Below are 19279 nucleotides of genomic sequence, written 5' to 3'. Positions count from 1 at the left end.
CAAATAGAACTATTTAGTAGTTTCTGATTTGTCTTGTGGTTAAAGGCTAAAGAATGCCCGTTGATTAAATATTTGGTTATTTAAGACTTCAGTCCATATGTGATCATAGCAATTAAAAAATAAATTCAATACCTAAACAAAACATAAATCATTCCTTGATATTGCCTAAAAGGCAAAGTGTATCTCACAGCTACCATTAAGGGGACTGAGAGCTTGGATTGATAAATGCTTTCCCTCTTACCGATATTATTTTTTACAGTTAATCAATGATACATAATTATGAGACCCCTGGACTACAGCCAATCATTTAAAAATCATAAAAAAGAACCCTGTATTAATGAAATGTTGTTTGTGAAAGCAACAGAAACTAAGTCTGACTAAATTAAACATAAAAAAGATTCACTTGAAAGATAATGATAAACCATCAATAAAGGCAACCTACGGAATGGGAGGAAACACTGTAAATCATGTGCCGGATAAGGGGTTAATATCCATAATATATAAAGTACTTGTACAACAAAATAGCAAAAAAAAAAAAAATCTGATTAAAAGATGGGCAGAAGATCTAAATAGGCATTTTCCCAAAGAAGACACATCCATGGCCAACACACACATGGGAGGACTCTCAACACCACTCATCATCAGGGAAATGTAAATCAAAACCACATTGAGATCTCACCTCACACCTGTTAGAATGACCATATAACAAATACAAGAAATAACCAGTGTTTTTAAAAAAGATTTTATTTATTTATTTATTAGAGAGAGAGAGAGCCTGAGAAGGAGCAGGGGCAGAGGTAGAGGGAGAAGCAAACTCCCTACAGAGCAGTGAGCCCAATGTGGGGCTTGATCCCAGGACCCTGGCATCATGACCTGAGCCAAGGCAGACGCTTAACCAACTGAGCCGCTCAGGTGCCCCTGAACATTACCTTTTATGAATCTCCCAATGGATAAGGTCTATGGAAAGCAGAGCTGAAATTCTTGCTGTAGAAGCTCAAGGGGCCAGATCTTCCTTCCTCCCGTGCCCTGGCATCTGTGCTGTGGTCCTGTGGCCTTAGCTCAGCCCATGTGGGCTCCATGTCACAGAGACAATTCAGACATTCTTCACAGTAGGACAGGGGCAGCCAGTGGCAGCATGTCCCTACAGTTCCTGTGGCACAACCCCAGCTGTGCTTCTTGCTGCCTAATATCCCTTGATTCCTGCCATTTCTTTCCTAGCATGGGTTTCCAACTTTCCAAGAGCTACAATCTTTCTTCCTTCCTTCTTTCCTTCCTTCTTTTCTTTCCTTTCCTTTCCTTTTCTTTTTTTCTTTTCTTTTCTTCTTTTCTTTTCTTTTCTTTTCTTCCTCTTTCTTTCTTTCTTTCTTTCTTTCTTTCTTTCTTTCTTTCTTTCTTTCTTTCTTCTTTCTTTCTTTCTTTCTTTCTTTCTTTCTTTCTTTCTTTCTTTCTTTCCCTTGATTTTTAAAAATTGAAGTATAAGGGGCACCTGAATGGCTCTAGTCAGTTAAGTGTTTGTCTTCATGATCCCAGGATCCTGAGATCAAGCCCCAAAATAAATAAAATCTTAAAAAAAAAAAGGCAATGTCCATTATATAAACTGAGTGATTTTATTTTATTTAAATTCAATTTAATTAACATATAGTGTATTGTTAGTTTCAGAGGTAGAATTTAGTGATTCATCATATAACACCTAGTGCTCATTCCACCAAGTGCCCTCCTTAACACCCATCACCCAGTTACCCCATCCCCTCACCCACCTCCCCTCCAGCAACCTTCAGTTTGTTTCCTATAAAAACTGAATGATTTTTAAAATACTGTTTGTTATAATACCTTGTGATAGAAAATAAATATACAAAAATATAATGCAATAGTATAAAAATAGATAAGTCAATAAGGTTGAATAAGGCCTCCCCTCCCAACCAACGATATCCACATTCTAATCCTCAAAACTTCTGAGTATGCTCTTTATATAGCAAAAGGGACTTTGCCCATGAGATTAAGTTAAGGATTGAGGAGAGAATAACCTGGATTACCTGAGTGGGTCAAATGTAATCAGAGTCCTTATAAGAGAGAAGAGAGGGATTAAAGTCAGTCCAAAGATATGTGATGGTAGAAGCAAGAGGATGGAGAGATGTGAGTAAGGGGTCATGAGCCAAGGAATGCAAGAAGCCTTTAGAAGCAAGAAAAGGCAGGAAATAGATTAGAGTGTTCAGAAGAAACTAATCCTGGAGCACCTGGCTGGCTCAGTAGGTACAGAATGCAACTCTTGATCTCAGGGTTGTAAGTTCGAGACCCACACTGGGCATAGAGATTACTTAAAAATAAATTCTTAAAAAAAAAAAAAAAAGAGAAAGAAACCAATTCTGTTGACACCTTTGACACCTTGACTGTAAGACCCAATTTTGGCCTTCTGACCTACAGCGCCTTAAGAGAAGAAATTATGCTGTTTTAAGCTGCGAAGTTTCTGGTAATTTATTATAACAGCCATAGGAAGCTAACACAATGGGTAAGGGGAAATCCTAGCTGTTTAAACTTTCTAGGAAAACACAGAACTCCATGTAAATAGGAGATTCCAGAAAATGGAAAATAGACTACAAGGACAGTTTACGTTCAGTAATAGCAGTTCTTCATTCTTGTCCATGCCACTGTGGCTTACTTTAGTGTATTCTACCAGCCAAATTCTTTGACAATGCTGTCAACATGGTGCTGTTTGGGCTACAATTCCCAGAGCCCATATGTTCCTATGACCTAGGAGTATGCCTACAAGCATAGAAGAAAGAAGGTCTATCTATTACCAAACATACTGTGAGGACAAAAATTGAAAAAAACACCATTGTACTATGCTTAATTGTCACCTGGCTTTGATGAGCCGTCTGATATTGTTAAATTTATTTTAAAAAGTTTAAGTTTATAGAATATACTACTTTGAGCATGTTGGGGAAACAAAGCAAGAAGGGTAAATACTTTAACTTCATATATTTTTAAATAACTCAGTGAGTCATAGAAATTAGTGACTGATCATTAAAAGAGATAGAGACTTTCTAAATATGTTTTTCAATATTTGCAGTTTAGTACAAGTTCTATCATTGGAGCTATTTTGAAGGAAGAAGACTTATAATAAATTTTTTCCCTTTCTCCCCTTAATAATTATTAAAAATGGTTTCCATCCATAAGAATAGGATCCTAGTCATGCTATGCTATCAAACCTCCCTCTCCTCATCTAGATCCCCTCTCAAATAGAAACTAATCATTCTAATTTTTATCCAACGTGATATCAAAGCCCTGTATTGAAAGCGGTTGAGTCACTGAAGGTAAAACATATCTCTGGCTGCCAGTTCCTTTCCATCATTTGTCCATGTGCCTGGGTTACATGTAAGGATGTCCAAATAGACTTTACCATCTATGGTAGCTGAGTTCAGAGTAAGCACTTTAAGACTTAAACTACTCCTCTCTCTGCGGTGAAGTGACAATAGAGGGTTTCGTTCTTGAAAAGTCATTTGAAAAACTAAATACAATGAAATACAATATTCTGTTATATAGACATAAAAGAAAGACACATCAGTGACAGACATGTATTATATAAAATGAAACAATACTTAGCGCTTTTGAAAAGAAAGAGAACATGTTGATGGGAAATATTCTTCATTTTATGTTAATGAATTTGTTTTCTTGTGAAAACTAATCCTTCGTTTTCCATAATGGGTAGGTGAGACGAAGCAGCTTTTTGTTGCTGTTCAGTGAGTTTAACAATCCCGTGTCCTCTTTTTTGGAAACCCATTGGACATCTGATTCAAAGACAAAAAAAAATGCTTTAAGTTACATTTGATTAGCCAAGTCATGTAACACTCTTTGAGTTATATAGTGGCTTTAATGAGTCAAAGCCTAATGTTATTCTCCCCAAATTGTAACATTTTTAAAAGCACCTAATCACATCACTGATAAAAGTCGCAGTTTACAAAGAATAAAACAATTCTTCTATTTCTCTGAGCAAGACTTTACTCAGATAATATTTTGACTTTTAGTGAATCTTGGAAGCAATAGTTTAGTTCACAGAATTATTATACATTGATATATTTCAATGAAGTATAAATGATTACTTTCTGTGGTAGTGAAGTTAACAATTTATATTTCCATGTGTTTCCTTTGACCTGAATACCCTGGAATTATGAGAAACCTCTGGGTGTGCTGGTTCTTGTTCCCCAGAGCTGAGACTCACTCTTGTGCTAGAATCAATCAACTGGGGCAGGCTGTATATGGTAGAAGCATCGATCCCGTTGTGCAGTGAGGCCTGGAACTGAGACTTGCTACGACCAGCCTGTGTATCTGGTAGACCCAGAAGTAGGCCTGGGCACAGGGAGCATCGGGATTTCAGCATTTCTGGCATCCCTGTACTTGTGACTCATTGTCCTTGTCTACCCGCCACTTAACCACCAAGACCTGGGGTTCAATCCCGAGCACAAACTTTGCAGTTACCTATCCTATCAGTCCGATATCTTTGGCTATTGGGGTGTATCAGGAATTTCCAGAGACACATGATACTACCACCCTCCCTGACGTTTCGCACTGTCTTCCATCTCATCTTCCTTTAGAAGGATGACTTAATAGGTCTGCAGAAGACCTATTTTAAGTAGTATAACTTTATACACTGTTCAATCTGGGTGTTGGGGACTGAACTGTGTTCCTCTAATATTCATATGTTGAAGTCTTAACCCTACTAACTCAGAATGTGGCTGTTTTTGGAGATAGGGCCTTTAGAAAGGTAATTAAGTTAAAATGAGGCCATTAGTGTGGGTCCTAAGCTAATCTGATTGGTGTCCTTATAAGAAAAGGAGATTAGGGGCACCTGCGTGGCTCAGTCAGTTAAGTGTCCGACTCTTGATTTCGGCTCAGGTCATGATCTCAGGGTCCTGGGATCAAGCCCCATATCAGGCTCTGTGCTTAGGGGGGAGTCTGCTTGAGGATGAGGATTCTCTCTCTCCCTCTTCTTTTTCCCCTCCCCTCACTCGCCCTCTCTCACCCCCCCAAAATAAATAAATAAATAAATAAATAAATAAATAAATAAATAAATAATAAATAAACAAACCTGAAAAAAAGAAGAAGAAGAGGTGATTAGAGCACAGAGCAAGACACCAGGCACATACCCACAGAGAAAAGTCCATATGAGGACAGCAAGAAGGTGGCCCTTTACAAGCCAAGGAGAGAAGCTTCAAAAGAAACCGAATCTGCCAACACCTTAGTCTTGGACTTCCAGTCTCCAGAACTGTGAGAATAAATTTCTGTTGTTTAAGCCACCCAGTCTGTAGTATTATAGGTCTGTTGTAGCAGCTCTAGCAAACTTACATGCTGGGGAACTTTTGAGAATGATCAAAGGGTTGCTATCAGTAATAATGCTGAGACAACAAGTGAAATTGAGATTGTTCTGGACAAATCAGGGTCAACAGTCAAACTAATGCTAAGCTTTAGGATAACCCACCCCAAGGAGAGGATGGGGGAAAAGAAGGGAAAGTCATTCCACGCTAAGGGAACTCTGGAGCATCAAACAACTTGGGCATGTTTAAGAAATGCCATAAGATTTGTGTTTTTGAAAGACCTCTCGGGCAGCTTGTTACAGAGCGATGGTTAAGGAAAGAGGGAGGCGGAAGCAGAAGGCTGCTGCAAGGGCATCGGGAAAAGACAATGGGAGCCTGCCTGAATTCAGGGGGTTACAGCGGGGTTGCGGGGGAGGGGACAAATGCAAGGAATATGGTGCAAATAGAACCGATAGAGCCTAGTTACTGCACATATGTAGGGGGCAAGGGAGGTCCATAAAACAAGTTTGGGGGGGTGGTCATCTGGCTGACTCAGTCAGTGGAGCTTGTGACTCTTGATCTTGGGGTTGTGAGTTTAAGCCCCATGTTGGGTGGGGAGATTACTTAAAAATAAAATCTTTAAAAAAATAAAAGAAGTTTGTGCTTGGGTTACTTTGTCAATGGAGATGCCATTTACTGAGATAGGAAACAGAGAAAGTTCTAGTTTGGAGAGGGTCTTTCTAAAATAGTTAATGGTGGCCCTGGGTATGTAATTATTAGGTTCTGACTATAGACTATGGAATATAATAAAGTTAGAGGCAACTAAAATTAGTTTTTGAAATATTTATTTATTTTTTTAGATGCAATAAAATTTTATTATTCTTAGAAACAACTTTTATACATTTGACTATATATAGTATATTCCATGCATCAAAGTGTAATGAACACATTCCTTCACTGAAATACTGTACTTATCTACATGCACAATTCTTTTTTATTTTTCATTTTTTAAAATATTTTTTATTATATTATGTTTAAAATGGAATAAATCTCCAACTCTTTTTTTTTTTTTTTTAAAGATTTTATTTATTTATTCAACAGAGAGAGACAGCCAGCGAGAGAGGGAACACAAGCAGGGGGAGTGGGAGAGGAAGAAGCAGGCTCACAGCAGAAGAGCCTGATGTGGGACTCGATCCCGTAACGCCGGGATCACGCCCTGAGCCGAAGGCAGACGATTAACCGCTGTGCCACCCAGGCGCCCCGTCCAACTCTTTTTTGAAAAATTTAAATAATCAGTAAAATGATGTACCAATTATGACTTTATATTGCTCAAAATTACTTGTAGACTGTAACAGTAACTTCTATATATGGACATCTCATATTATTGCTAATTGAAAACACTTCACCTCACTGGAAATGCAGACTGTCCACGCTCAGTGCACTGTCTGGCCATCTCAGGTCTTGGCTGTTTGGGGGGGCAGGACGATTTGGTCAGTCAACCTTGAAATCAGTTGTTCCCTTGCTTCTTGGATGATCAGTCACTGCGATCTTCCCTTTTCTGTGCCTCATCAGCTTCCCAGTAACTTTATCAGTAGGAGTCATTGATTTGTTCAAGAAATAAATGTAATAAGCCCACCTGCTACCTGGAAGACACTGATAGGTCTGGGGTTACAAAATTGGAGGGAGATGTAACTCAAAATTGGAGAACAACTCAAGTTGTTCAGCATCTCATGGGGGAATGAGCAAGAAAATCGATGTTTTTGGATAGTATGGCAATTGCCTTGATAGAACTATGCACAGGGAGCCCTACCAAATCCTTAGACTAGAAGTGGGATCATTCCTCACTACCCCAGGCTTACCACATATTCATGGTTTAAAGAATAAGCTCTTAAATCCTCGTGTTGCTTAGTGGGAAAAGAATGATTATGCGTAAAGTTGATTAAGAAGAAATCATATAGACACATTATCTAAAGATATGGAGCTAAGCACTGGAAGAAGTAAAAACAGAAAAAGTTTCAAGCGATTGCCCCCAGGAAACAAATGATGGTGGGGAGGGGTGGAGAAGAAGATCGGTGCTTTTTGTTATATACTTTTCTATTTTACTTTTTTACTGTATGTGTTCATTTGATAAAAATAAGAAAAATAAGACAGTTTAGCTCTTTCTCTTCAGTCCTTTCTCTAGCCTCCACATCTATCCCTCCAATGTTGGAGTGGGAAACACACTGATTCAGAAGTTCCCTTGTCAATTGTGTACAATTCCATTCATTTCCACACGTATTTGCTGCCTGCTTACTGTTTGCCAGACATGGGGGAAATGGTGATGGGCAAGAGGGACATGGCCTTGTTCCCGTAGAGCTGGTACTCTTTGCAGAGATGATATAAACAAGTCATTGTTTAAGTTTGGTCTCCTCTTCCTCTCTGCCTAGACAGCTGAGTAGTACGACAATGTCTATCAAGCAGTCCTCAGAAGTGTGTGAGCAGTCAGGAAGACTTGAGCCCAGGGATAGAGCACCTACCACCACAGTAGAGGAGAAACCAAGAGATATGGTCACAAACACTAAATTATTTAACAGGAATGTGCACAGTTAACAGTTTCCTGCCTCAGTGGATGGGATCATAGAGAGTAGAGTGAGGCCTTTAAGGGTGTAAGCTCTGGAGCCAGACTTCCTAGGTCAGAATTCCAGTTCTTCCACTTGTTAGCTGGAAGTGGGACCCTAGGTATGTTACCAAACCTTGCTAGGACTACAGTTCTTCATCTCTCTGAAGATGATGATAATAGTAGCTACCTAGTGGTTGTAAGAATTTACTTACCCGAAACATCCGAGTGACTGGCAGAATAAAATGTCAATACATGGAATATTATTATTATGTATACCTACATGCTTAAAATGATTAAGGAATGTTACCAGTTGTGAACATTTTATAATACGTAAGTGTTTTTAAATTTAGAATTCAGCATTCTTATCACAGAGCATATGGTAATTCACCATTTATGAACATAACTACTTATTCATGCAGGGACATGAACGCACAGAAACAGATCTGGGAAGATCTACGTGATGTGGCCGACAGTAACTCCTCCTTTGGAGAACTAGATTGGAGATGGTCAAGAAGCCTTTAGCATTTTACCAAATATTTTATGATGAAAACGTATTCATGAATTAAAAGCAATTTTTAAAACGTAAAAAAAAGTCTTATTAAGAGACATGCTGGTAGCCAGTTGGAAACATAAAGAACAGTATATCTACATTCAGCTGACATGCCCACATTCATGGATTAGAAACTTAATTTACACTAGGCACTGCTCTAGGTACTTTAGTGTAAAAGTCCGTGCAGAGTTGCCCAATCTCTTGCAAAAGCTCATGTCCCTCATTTATAGCTGCTATGGCATGAATTGGAACTGGACCTTGTGGGATGGCGGTGGGGGGGGTTCATTTGGCGTGTCTAATTGTGGCAGGCAGTGTGTAAGCAAAAGCACAGGGCTAGGAGAGTTTGAGAAATGTCCAGGAAACAGCAAGTAGTTGAGTTTGGACAGGTCACAGGGTACTAGAAAGAGAATGGTGAGATATAAACTTGGAAGGGAAGGTTGCGTTCAGTGTATTGAGAGCTGCACATGCTGGGGGAAGCTATCTGGCTTTATTTCTTTAAATGAATGGGACTCACTGAAGGATTTTAAGTAGAGGACTAACACGATGTTTTAAGAGTATTTTGGCAGCAATAGACAGGTTGCATTCTTTAGGGAATAAGCTTCTTTAGGGAATTTTTAAAAAGATTTTATTTATTTGTTAGAGAAAAAGAGAGCGCAGAAGCAGAGGGAGTGGCAGGCAGAGGGAGAAGTGGACTCTCTGCTGAGTAAGGAGCCCGATGTGGGACTCGATCCCAGGACCCTGGGATCATGACCTGAGCCAAAGGCAGATGCTTAACCCACTGAGCCACTCAGGAGCCCCTCTTTGGGGAATTTTAAATGGTTCATGTAAGAGGCCATGAGGGCTTGACCTGGTGGATAATAGGGAAAAGATGGAAAAGAGACAGATGAAAACAACATGTGAAAGATAAGACAGACTGTTTATTGACTAAAAAGGTCCAAATATTGGCAAGCAATATAAGGAAGGGGATATACAGGCTACTTCGGAGTTTTTAGAAGTACATTTTCAGTAAAAATTAAGTAGATGTGGACTTACCCAATGATGCCATCCAAGAAATAGGGAAGTGACCAGAAGGCAATCTTAGATTTGTTCTGGAATATGTTGAGCGGACTTGCTGGCTGGGCCTCTAAGCAGAAACAGACATCAGTCATTGGAAGATGCACCCTCGAGAGCCACCTGCCCCAAGAAGATAATCAAAGAGGTAGGCATGGATAAGAGGGTTGGCAGAAGGGTAGAAGAAGAGAAGGATGATGACAGACTTGAGGAATGGTTTAATTTGAGGATGTTTGAATATTAGAAAAACTAGTGAGAAACAGAAAGTCATCCACAGAAGCAAGAGGACAAGGGTCATGTTTTTAATGGACTCAAGGAAGAAGAGTATTCTAAAAAATGGAGAAGTCAGAGGTATTCAATGTAGCAAAAGAGTTAAGGAAAATAAAGACAGGGATTGATTCCTTCTCTGTCACCAAAGATGCCTCAGTAAAAGGCAGTTCAAATAGTAGATGAGCCTGAGGACATTTGGCACAAGTCACCGCACATTTTAAAGGTGGATGGAAAAGTCAAGTCAAGGAGAAAATGTGAAGATACAACTGGACTAGAGCTCAGAGTAAAGATAGTAAAAGGTTTAGAACACAATGAAAACAAGGCCACGGCTGCACGGAAAGTTGAGTACCCAGAGCGGAGCCATTTTTCTTTGACTCATGTCCCAGAAGGCCTTGTTAAGGAGTATAGATTGAAAGCACTCTGTACCTCAAACCACAAGTCACATAAACCAACGATTCTGCAGTGGAATGTGTGTACGAGGGGGGGTAGATTTCCTTTAAAAACACAGATTACATCCTCCTTTGGTTGAATCACGTTGAATAGCTCCTTGCAGCACACACAGTGCTTTGTAAACTTCTTAGCTTGGCATTGAAGAGACTCAATAGGTTGGGTCCCTCTCAATATTATTTTTCACTGTTTCTCAAAATAAGTCCAGGCTGATCTACTCACTGTCTCCCCAAACTTCTTTTTAGTCCCACGTCTGCACCTTTGCTCACACTATTTTCCTTACCTAGAATCTTCCTCTTCTCTCTGCTGCTGTAGTCAACTAAACACCTAATGCTTAAATGAGTCAAGTGCCATCTTCTCTGTGAAGTTTTATTGTCCGATTTCTGTAACATTTATTTTGGGGTTACTCACTTCACACTTAGATGTTAACTGCTATTACTTCGTATTATACCTTCTTTGCACCATAAGCTTCATGAGGCAAAAAAATTTTATTTGAAAAGCACCTAGCGTAATATCATTTTCCAAATTGAGGTTTTATTTTTTTTTTAAAGTAGGCTCTATGCCCAGTGTGGAGCCCAACACAGGGCTTGAACTCACAACCATGATCAAGATCTGAGCTGAGATCAAGAGTCAGGTGCTCAACTGACTGAGCCAACCAGGTGCCCTCAAACTGACGTATTTTTAAATTGAGGTATCTAGACATATAATTTGATGAACTAAGCACTGCCATCCCAATCAGGGTGGAGAGCATTTCCAGCATGGTGTTTTGCACCAAGCAGTGCTCAGTAGACACCAGGCTTGGCACAGAGAGGAGTAGGCAGGACCAGGAGGATGAATCTTGCCTGTCTAGAAGAGTTGAATCATCTAAGATCAGATGGAGTGAAAATTCAAAGACGGAAGTTGGAGTGGGGGTGGTGGGGACAAGGGGGCAGGATTTAGTAAGTCCCAGCAGGTTCGGGGTGCTGCAGTCACGTGCTAGCAGGCAAAGTTCAGAGACTGATGGGCAGCAGTGAAGACATCTGATTGCATCTAAGAATGTATGAGAAAGCTGATAGACTGATGTTAGCAGAATACTTCTCTAACCCGGTGCTAGATTGCTTCTACCTTATATTTAAACAGAGCAGTCATTTATCAGGTTTCAGAAGGCTCGGAGTGCTTACTGAATGCCTTTACCCGGCTGTCTATGGGGCATCTTGAATGTGTTCTAAGCAGAACTCTTGTTCCCTTCTCTCCTGTCCGGGCTTCTCTACATTATTAAATGTCACACAGTTGTTCACACCAAAGTTCTAAAAAGTTCAAGGAGTCTTCTTTGATTCTTGTCTTTTCTTTCATACTTAGCATCAGCGCCATCGAGATCTGCCAGCTGCACCTTCGAAATATATCCCCACTTCGTGTCGCGCACAGAGGAAGCCGGCAAGGTTTGGAGCTAGATCGCGGGGGTGGGACGCTCGGCTCTAAGACTTATAGCAGTGTAAGCTGAGCAAGCGCTTCGGAATCCGCATACGTAAAACAGAGAGGACAATATCATGGGGCTCTATGCAGAAATAATGTTAACACATACAATGTACTTGGAATGAAGCCCCAGTGGAGTAGGTGTGCAATTAAGGTTAATTCTACCTCTCGATCTACCATCTTCTCTCCATTGGATTACTGAAACCATTGACCTCGACTCAGGTTCCCTGCTTTTATTTTCACCCATCTTTGGTCTACACAGCTACCAAAGTGAACTTTTAAAAATATAAATCAGATCAAGTCACGAGCCTCTACAAATCGTTCCAACAGGTTCCCAGCCACAAAGGAAATTGAAAGTCCCTGACGTGGTTAACGAGGTACACCCTGGGCTGGCTTCTGCTGATAGCTCATCATCTCCGGCTCACTCGCTGCGCTGGCTTCACTTCATTTTTCACTTTCCACTGGTTCTCAGGTATGCTAGTCATTCCTTTTTTTTTTTTTTTTTTTCTAGAAAGAGAGAGGGGTGGGGCATCGGAGAGGGGCACAGGGAGAGGGAGAGAAAGAATTTCAAGCAGGCTCCATGCCCAGCACAGAGCCTGGCTCCGGGCTCCATCTCACCGCCCTGAGATCCTGACCTGAGCCGAAACCGTCAGATGCTTCCCCGGCGCTCCATGCAAGTCATTCCCGGCGGAGACCTTTGCCCTTGCTGTCCTCTCCCCAGGAATGCTCTTCAGCAAGCCCTCTGCATTAAGATCTCCTCACTTTATTCATTACAGCTACTTAAAGAAGTCTGCCCAAGTCACCCTATCTCCCCCTTACCCATTTTATATTTCTTTCATAGTTTTTATTAATACCTGAAAATACACTCTAACTTAAATTGTTTCCCTTACTCAGCATCAGCTTTCACAGTCTATCTGGTTCATCAGCATGACTCTGTGGCTAAAACAGTAACTGAACATCGCGGGAACTCAATAAATATTCACTGAGTGAATGAATGGATTAATTTTCATATCTTCTCATAGTCTCAACCCATCCACCCCTGCTCCAAATTAAACACCACAGACAGCAACTAGCTCAAGGCTCTCATTTCGTACGGGGGAGAAACCCACCAGCCAAGGTGAAGGTTGTCTTGGGACTACCTCCCGCTCCTGTCCCAGCATGCTTCAGTCTATCATGCTGCTGGTCACCTTCTTCCATCCATACTCTGGTGCGTTGGTGCTACTGACAGCACACAATAACCCAGCACAGGTAACTGAAGGCCTTCCACTTTTATGTTCTATCTCTATGAGGTTTCTCCATACCCTCTCTTCCTTTTCTCCCTCCACCTTTCTTTTAGCTAGTCGTCCAAGTTCCGCTCTTGGCCCACCTTCCTCCTGGTCCCCCGGGTAGTCAAGTCCATTGCTGTGATTTCAACTATCATCAACGTGCCAATGAATCTATCCCTTCAGCCCAGATTTCTCTTGTCATCTCCAACCCACACTTCTAACTGCTTATTAGGCATCTCCAATTAGATGCCCCCCTCCTCCCAGGTATCACACACTCAGTATTTCCAAAGCAGACTTTGTTCTCCATCAAAATAGCTTTTCCTTCACTGCTCTCTAGCCAATGAATGGAAACACGTTGCTCAACCTGGCAACCTCCTCACTTTCTGCTCCCTTCAATCTTAAAGGCATGTTGACTCTACCCAAATAATTACTGCATGTATTTCTCTCATTTCCACTGCTTTAGTTATACCTATCATCTTCTCTTACATGGATTACTGTAACAATCACCTAATTATTTTTCAAAATGTGGTTTGTGACCCATTAATGAGGCATCCAACCAATGTACTGGGGCATAACAAGCTTTTGATAAAATCTTACGCTTACTCCTTTATACAATCCAGAAATTAGTAGGGTCAAATTAACAACAACACAGAAACATTTACTGGCAGCCTCTCCTTCTTTTTTCTTTTCTTTTCTTTTCTTTTCTTTTCTTTTCTTTTCTTTCTTTTTTTGTTAAGGTCAAAATACTCAAAACATTTTCTTTTTTCTTTTTTTTTCTTTTTCAAAACATTTTCAATGAGCACAAAGAAACATCTAATAAAGAAAGCCAGTCTCTGCTCTGATACACCTAACGTGAGTGGAGAAATGCTGTGTATGAATAGCACGTAGTGGATAGCTTTATCAAATGCAGTGGCAATTTAGTTTTACTATGATTTATACATCCAACATGGTTGTGAAAGACAGTTTGCTTCTCTGCAGTGTTACTCTCCAGCAGCCCTACTCCTCACATCTCCTACTCCTTTGCTCCTAGGAATAAATCCTTTCCCCCTTTCTGCATATTCGCTTTAGCAACCATCTTGGATTTGGAATAGTCAGATATTCTTTCTTCAAGTTAGTCCAGTTCCAGGATCTGGACAGGAGCTAAGTTTTTCACTCACTGTGAAATTTTTTCCAATGGCAAAGATCCAAAGATCATGCCCCCCCCTCAAATCTTACCCCTTCCTGAAGCAAACTCTGGATTTGGACAAGAGTCTTTCTTTGCATCCCTACCATCAGCTCATCAAGTTTCGTGTTCTAGTCCTTGAGGGCAATGTGCATAGGGTATAGCTTCCATGACTGGCCAGCAAAGGATGACAAGAGGTGTCTAATGTCGACTTGGCTTAAGACAGAACAGCCAAACCTGATGTTCCTTAAGCTTCCGGGCCCTTTAGTGTTCTCTTGTGACCTCCATATCTCACTTAGTTGTTTTCTTGGTTGTTGCAGCCGAGCTCCAAGAGGGCGGCAATGGGGGGTGGGGGGGTGGGGGTTCACCACTGTATCTCAAGGGCTTTACCTGATCTACTCCTCCACACTATTTGCATTTCTGACCATCTGCTTTTGTTGTCTGCTTTGTGGCCTCAGAGAAAACAGCCTTCCACTTGTCTCAATTTCTTCCTGTCCTGCAGAGGGCCAGGCAAACAAGCATCCCCAGCAAAGGTACTGCCTTCCTGTGGCAGGGGATCTTTTCGCGTTTTCCAGATCCAGCCGCCTGCCATTCCTGGGAGACTGGGCCTATCCAGGCCTGTGGCCATGCGGGGGACAGTGTCAGCTCCCCGGGGCCCAGTGAGACCACCAAGGCAAGGACCACAACCAGATGAGGGCACTGAGGCCATGTAAAGACCACACCCTCCACACACAAGCTTGCTGCCAGGCGACCCCTGCCTGAGCTCGTCCCTCGCACCCCAACCACCTCCCCAGGCCCGCTGCCCGGCCCTCCATAACAGAATTTTTAAAAATGTAATATAGAACGGAATGGAGTAGCAGCATACGTGGAGAAGTCCGACTGTTTTTTACGGTTGTATGTGTTCTGGGTTTACAATGTAACACTGTGAATGAGGGCCGAAACATTTGAAAGGTACTATTTCAACTTGTTACTCTGCCTCTATTTTCGTCCTCTTCATATTCACTTTCCGCCCTAGGAATGACCTTTCTGAAAAGTGAGTGTGCTCCAGGGCATCTCCAAGCACTGTATATGGAGCCAGGCAGAGTCTGGCGGTGTGATACCTGCAGCATGGCATCAGCACCCACCCTCCACCTTCTCCTCTTTAAAGTGGCTATAATAGCTTCACGAGTTCAAGGCTGCAGACCAGCCCCAAGCCAACCATCTATCCCCAATCTTTGCAATAATCCCAAGGCACTTATTATTACCCTCATTTTGTTAAAGAAACTGAGGCTCAGAGAAGTAAAGAAACTGAAGTTCAAGGTCAGGTTGCCAATACCTTGCCAAACAAGGATTTCATTTCAAGATTCCCCAATGCTCTTCCCGGTGAGCATGGATTTCTACTCATATAAAGTCTGAAATTTGTAATCCCGTGGCAACTTCTATTGACTTCTCATACATTCGTTCAGCTCAATCAATTCAGTATTTATTAAGCATCAATTAAGTACACAGCACTGAGTTGGGACTAGAGGGAAAAGAGAAGAGTAAACTGCCGTCTGTTCTTCTGGAATGTACATTTAACTTGGAGAGAAAACACTGATAGGCACCAAACAGCCACGAATGTACTGTTGGTGCTGAGCACCTGAAGCCCATGGGACATTTAAAAAATTGCAGCAGGTGTCATTCTATTATACATCTAAATGATAGTTAATGAAAGAAATCAATTTATATTTTATGCAATGCCTAAGGATCCAGAGTATGGATATAATTTATAGATGAGGGCTCTACATGGATATAAATGAGTATAAGTTACTTTTTTTTTTAAGTTTAGCAGAAGACGTCCCATTTTAAAGACTATGATTATTGGACTAACGTAGTCTGTTGCCTTTAAAAGTAAACCACATATATTTGTGCTTGATTTAATTATCAGCATTTTTTCCCCCAAATAAATTGGTCTGCTTTGCAGTTAAGAACTAATGGGGAACATTTTTTTAAAGATCATTCTTTGAAGGGCTCACAGGAAGCTGCCTACTTAGTCACTCATCAGGACAAGCCTCGCCCTTCCACATTTTGTTTACTCTCTCCGCTGCCCCTATTTATTGTTTCCAATCGATTTTCCACTCCCCTAGTGAGCACCATGTTCCAAGCAGAGCTGGGAACTTCAGTTTATATACGCGCTACTGACTTACCAGCTTTTCTATCAGGAGTTCTTTACTATGAATAAGGTGGACAGCAGGATGGAAAGGATACAGTAGGAGAACTGAATCCTGAGAATGTCGATTTGCAGGGAACAGCCTGGAAGGCTGCTGTTGCTCTTCTGCAACCCAACCCTATAGTGTGAAGGAGATGGAAAGAGCCAACAATATCCCCTCGGACCTTTGCAGTGGTTGATAGGAAAGAAAGAGTTACACTGGATTTCTCTTTGAAGCATTAAAAAAAACCCTAAAAACTGACATGAGCTATAGCATTACCTTGGTTTAACGTTCACTCAAAAATCATACTACATTGTTATCATTTCCTGAGACTAAACTCTATTGTATCTTAGCTACAACCTAGGAGAACACCCAAAGAGGAAATCCCAGGAAGAATTAAGTTTTTAATTTTCTTCCTTTTAATTTCTTTGTTTGCAAATAAAATTAGTATTAAGGACTCTAGAACAAAATCAGTACTACTCATATCCTGTTTAGGTAAGCTACATGACATCCATGTTTATCCAGAAACCAAAAGTTCCTTTCACTTTTACTATTTTTTTCCGTGCTAGAGTTTCAAAGGATACCAGGATATCTCTCAAATAGATGGGAATTTGCCATGTAGGGGCATACACCCAGAGGTTACATGATAAACGGGGTTGTCTGGTTAACGAACCAAAGGGTTAAAAGTTTTTTAATTCTCTGAAAAATTATCAGATCCATGACAAAATATCTGGAAAAGATCTTTAAAAACATTGTCACAAGTCTGAGAACTAGACAAAACATTTGACAAGAAACAAGACAACTTGAACTATAACACATACAAAAACTCCCAGCTGCCACAATATCCCCAGCCAGCACGAGATAACAGGATTCCATTCTTGTGATGTGTGGGAGTTAATACATACAAACGGAAACAATGGCTTATGCTTAGTGACGGCACAATATGAAAATTTACACATCACATCATACTTGACAGGAAGATAATACCGATCAGGTTTAATGCACTGTAAACTTACTATAAGGTATATGTATGAGGCTCGGTGGGAATGTGAAGTAAAGGGCATCCTCTCATAGGGTGTGATGGTTAAACTCGCAAAATAATAAGTCGGAAACTAAGAAATGGAAAATAGACACCCTCCCTTTTCCAAAACAATCTGAAAAGTTCCAGGCTATGCGGAATAGAAGAAAAAGATTAAAATATAAAGAAAGGCACACACATTAGAAAAGCAAAGTAATAGACTTTAAAAAGTTACAATCAGACTGAGCATACGCTATCTTGAAGGATGTGACGACATTGGTTTCTCAGGTATGCCAAAGTCAAATGACAGGATATCAGAGAAGATACAATCGCAAAGCAGAGAGCTCGGTTTCATTCACTTGGAAAACATACACTGAGGGCTTCCTATGCCTACATCACTGTGCTGTATGTAAAACAATCGTTTAAAGGTTGAAAGTTGTGATTTTTGTGACCCATTCTAGGGTTTGCATTTTCATATGCACAATCAAATAGTTCTGAGGTTTGAATCCAAGGGTACTTTTTAAAAAGATTTTATTTTATTTATTAGAGAGAGAGAGAGAGAACAAGCAGAGGGGAGAGGCAGAGGGAGAGGGAAAAGCGGGCTCCCCACTGAGCAGGGAGCCCGACGCTGGGCTCCATCCCAGGACCCTGGGATCATGACCTGAGCCAAAGGCAGACACTTAACTGACTGAGTCACCCAGCTGAGGTTTTTTTTTTTAGATACTAGTTTTAATTTTAATCATTTTTAGAGGGTACAGAAAATGAAAATGGTAATGTGAAGCAATTGCTGAACTAATCTGGGCTAAAAGTGACGTACGGAGGAAAAAGTGTAGTGTTGTTTGTATCCACACATGTAAGTGAGTGTATGTGCATGCACGTAGGTGCGAATGTGTTGAGGGGGCGGCCCCCAGTTTACTGAGTGTACTAGAAATTCAGCAGACCACCTCATCATATAATCACTGAGTTCGACACCTGAAGCTAATATTACACTATATATTAACCAGCTGGAATTTAGTTATTTATTTTATTATTAATATTTTTTAAAGATTTTATTTATTTATTTGACAGAGAGACAGCCAGTGAGAGAGGGAACACAAGCAGGGGGAGTGGGAGAGGAAGAAGCAGGCTCATAGCGGAGGAGCCTGATGTGGGGCTCGATCCCAGGACTCCGGGATCACGCCCTGAGCCGAAGGCAGAAGCTTAACGATTGAGCCACCCAGGCGCCCCAACCAGCTGGAATTTAAACAAAAACTTGGAATGAAAAAAATTTCAAAGGACAATGGTCTTGGTAACCAACAACGCTTAGGTCTAAGGCATAATGAATCCTTATACTAAAAAAGTTGAGCATAACTTTCCCTGTTAATAGTTACAATGGGTGTGGTAGGTATCAGATAATTAAACACAAAGTTTTAAGATGTGTAACAAGCTTAATCACACATAAAACATTATTTGAATGTTTTACATCTAGTTCTTTAAATAATTATGAAAGAAGCCAAACTAAAAGGTGTGCATGCTGAATGGTTACATTTATAAACAATTCTAGACAATGCAAAGTAATCTGTAATGACAGAAAGTGGATCAGTGGCTGCCTGGGGGACAGGGCAGGGAAGGGGAGTGGTGGGGAGAATTACAAAGAGACACAAAGAAACTTTTGGGGTGCTTGACTGTGATGATGGTTTCACAGATCTATAGATAGGCTCAAGCTTCAAAATTGTATACTTTAAATACATGTAGTTGTCTGTATGTCAATTATACCTCAATAAAACTTTAACAAATCCAACGTTGACTGTCAAGTTATTCCTGCCCAAATGAACTATGAAAATATAACTATATATTACGCAGATCTGGGGATTAAGGTGAAAAATAAAAATAAGAAAAAGAACCACAGACGTATGATTGGCAAGTCAGGTCTTTCTTTTAACGCTGTATATAGAGTTCATGTCTCCAGTGACTTATCACTTTATAAACTTTTCCAGAAACAGCGAACAGTTTGCTTTCATTACCAAAGAA

The 19279-nt window shown here is 40.7% G+C and overlaps 1 long non-coding RNA gene across 6 annotated transcripts in view; it reads right to left on the bottom strand.

Moving 5' to 3' along the window:
• Window positions 1–2446: 2446 nt before the first annotated feature.
• Window positions 2447–19279, bottom strand: part of LOC148109191 (uncharacterized) — a 172950-nt gene continuing 156117 nt past the window's right edge. For all 6 annotated transcript variants that reach the window (XR_015726372.1, XR_015726371.1, XR_015726367.1 and 3 more), the window contains 2 exons: window positions 9470–9560; window positions 2447–3785 (listed from right to left, as the gene is read on the bottom strand). This is a non-coding gene — a long non-coding RNA (uncharacterized LOC148109191). The remainder of the gene's footprint in view (window positions 3786–9469; window positions 9561–19279) is intronic.

Source organism: Ursus americanus, chromosome 12 (genome assembly GCF_024610735.1).
Source record: "Ursus americanus isolate L20-20 chromosome 12, mUrsAme1.1.p, whole genome shotgun sequence".
Classification (NCBI taxonomy): Eukaryota; Metazoa; Chordata; class Mammalia; order Carnivora; family Ursidae; genus Ursus; species Ursus americanus.
The sequence above is the reverse complement of the archived record's forward strand: the minus strand, read 5'-3'. Positions and strand labels throughout refer to the sequence as shown.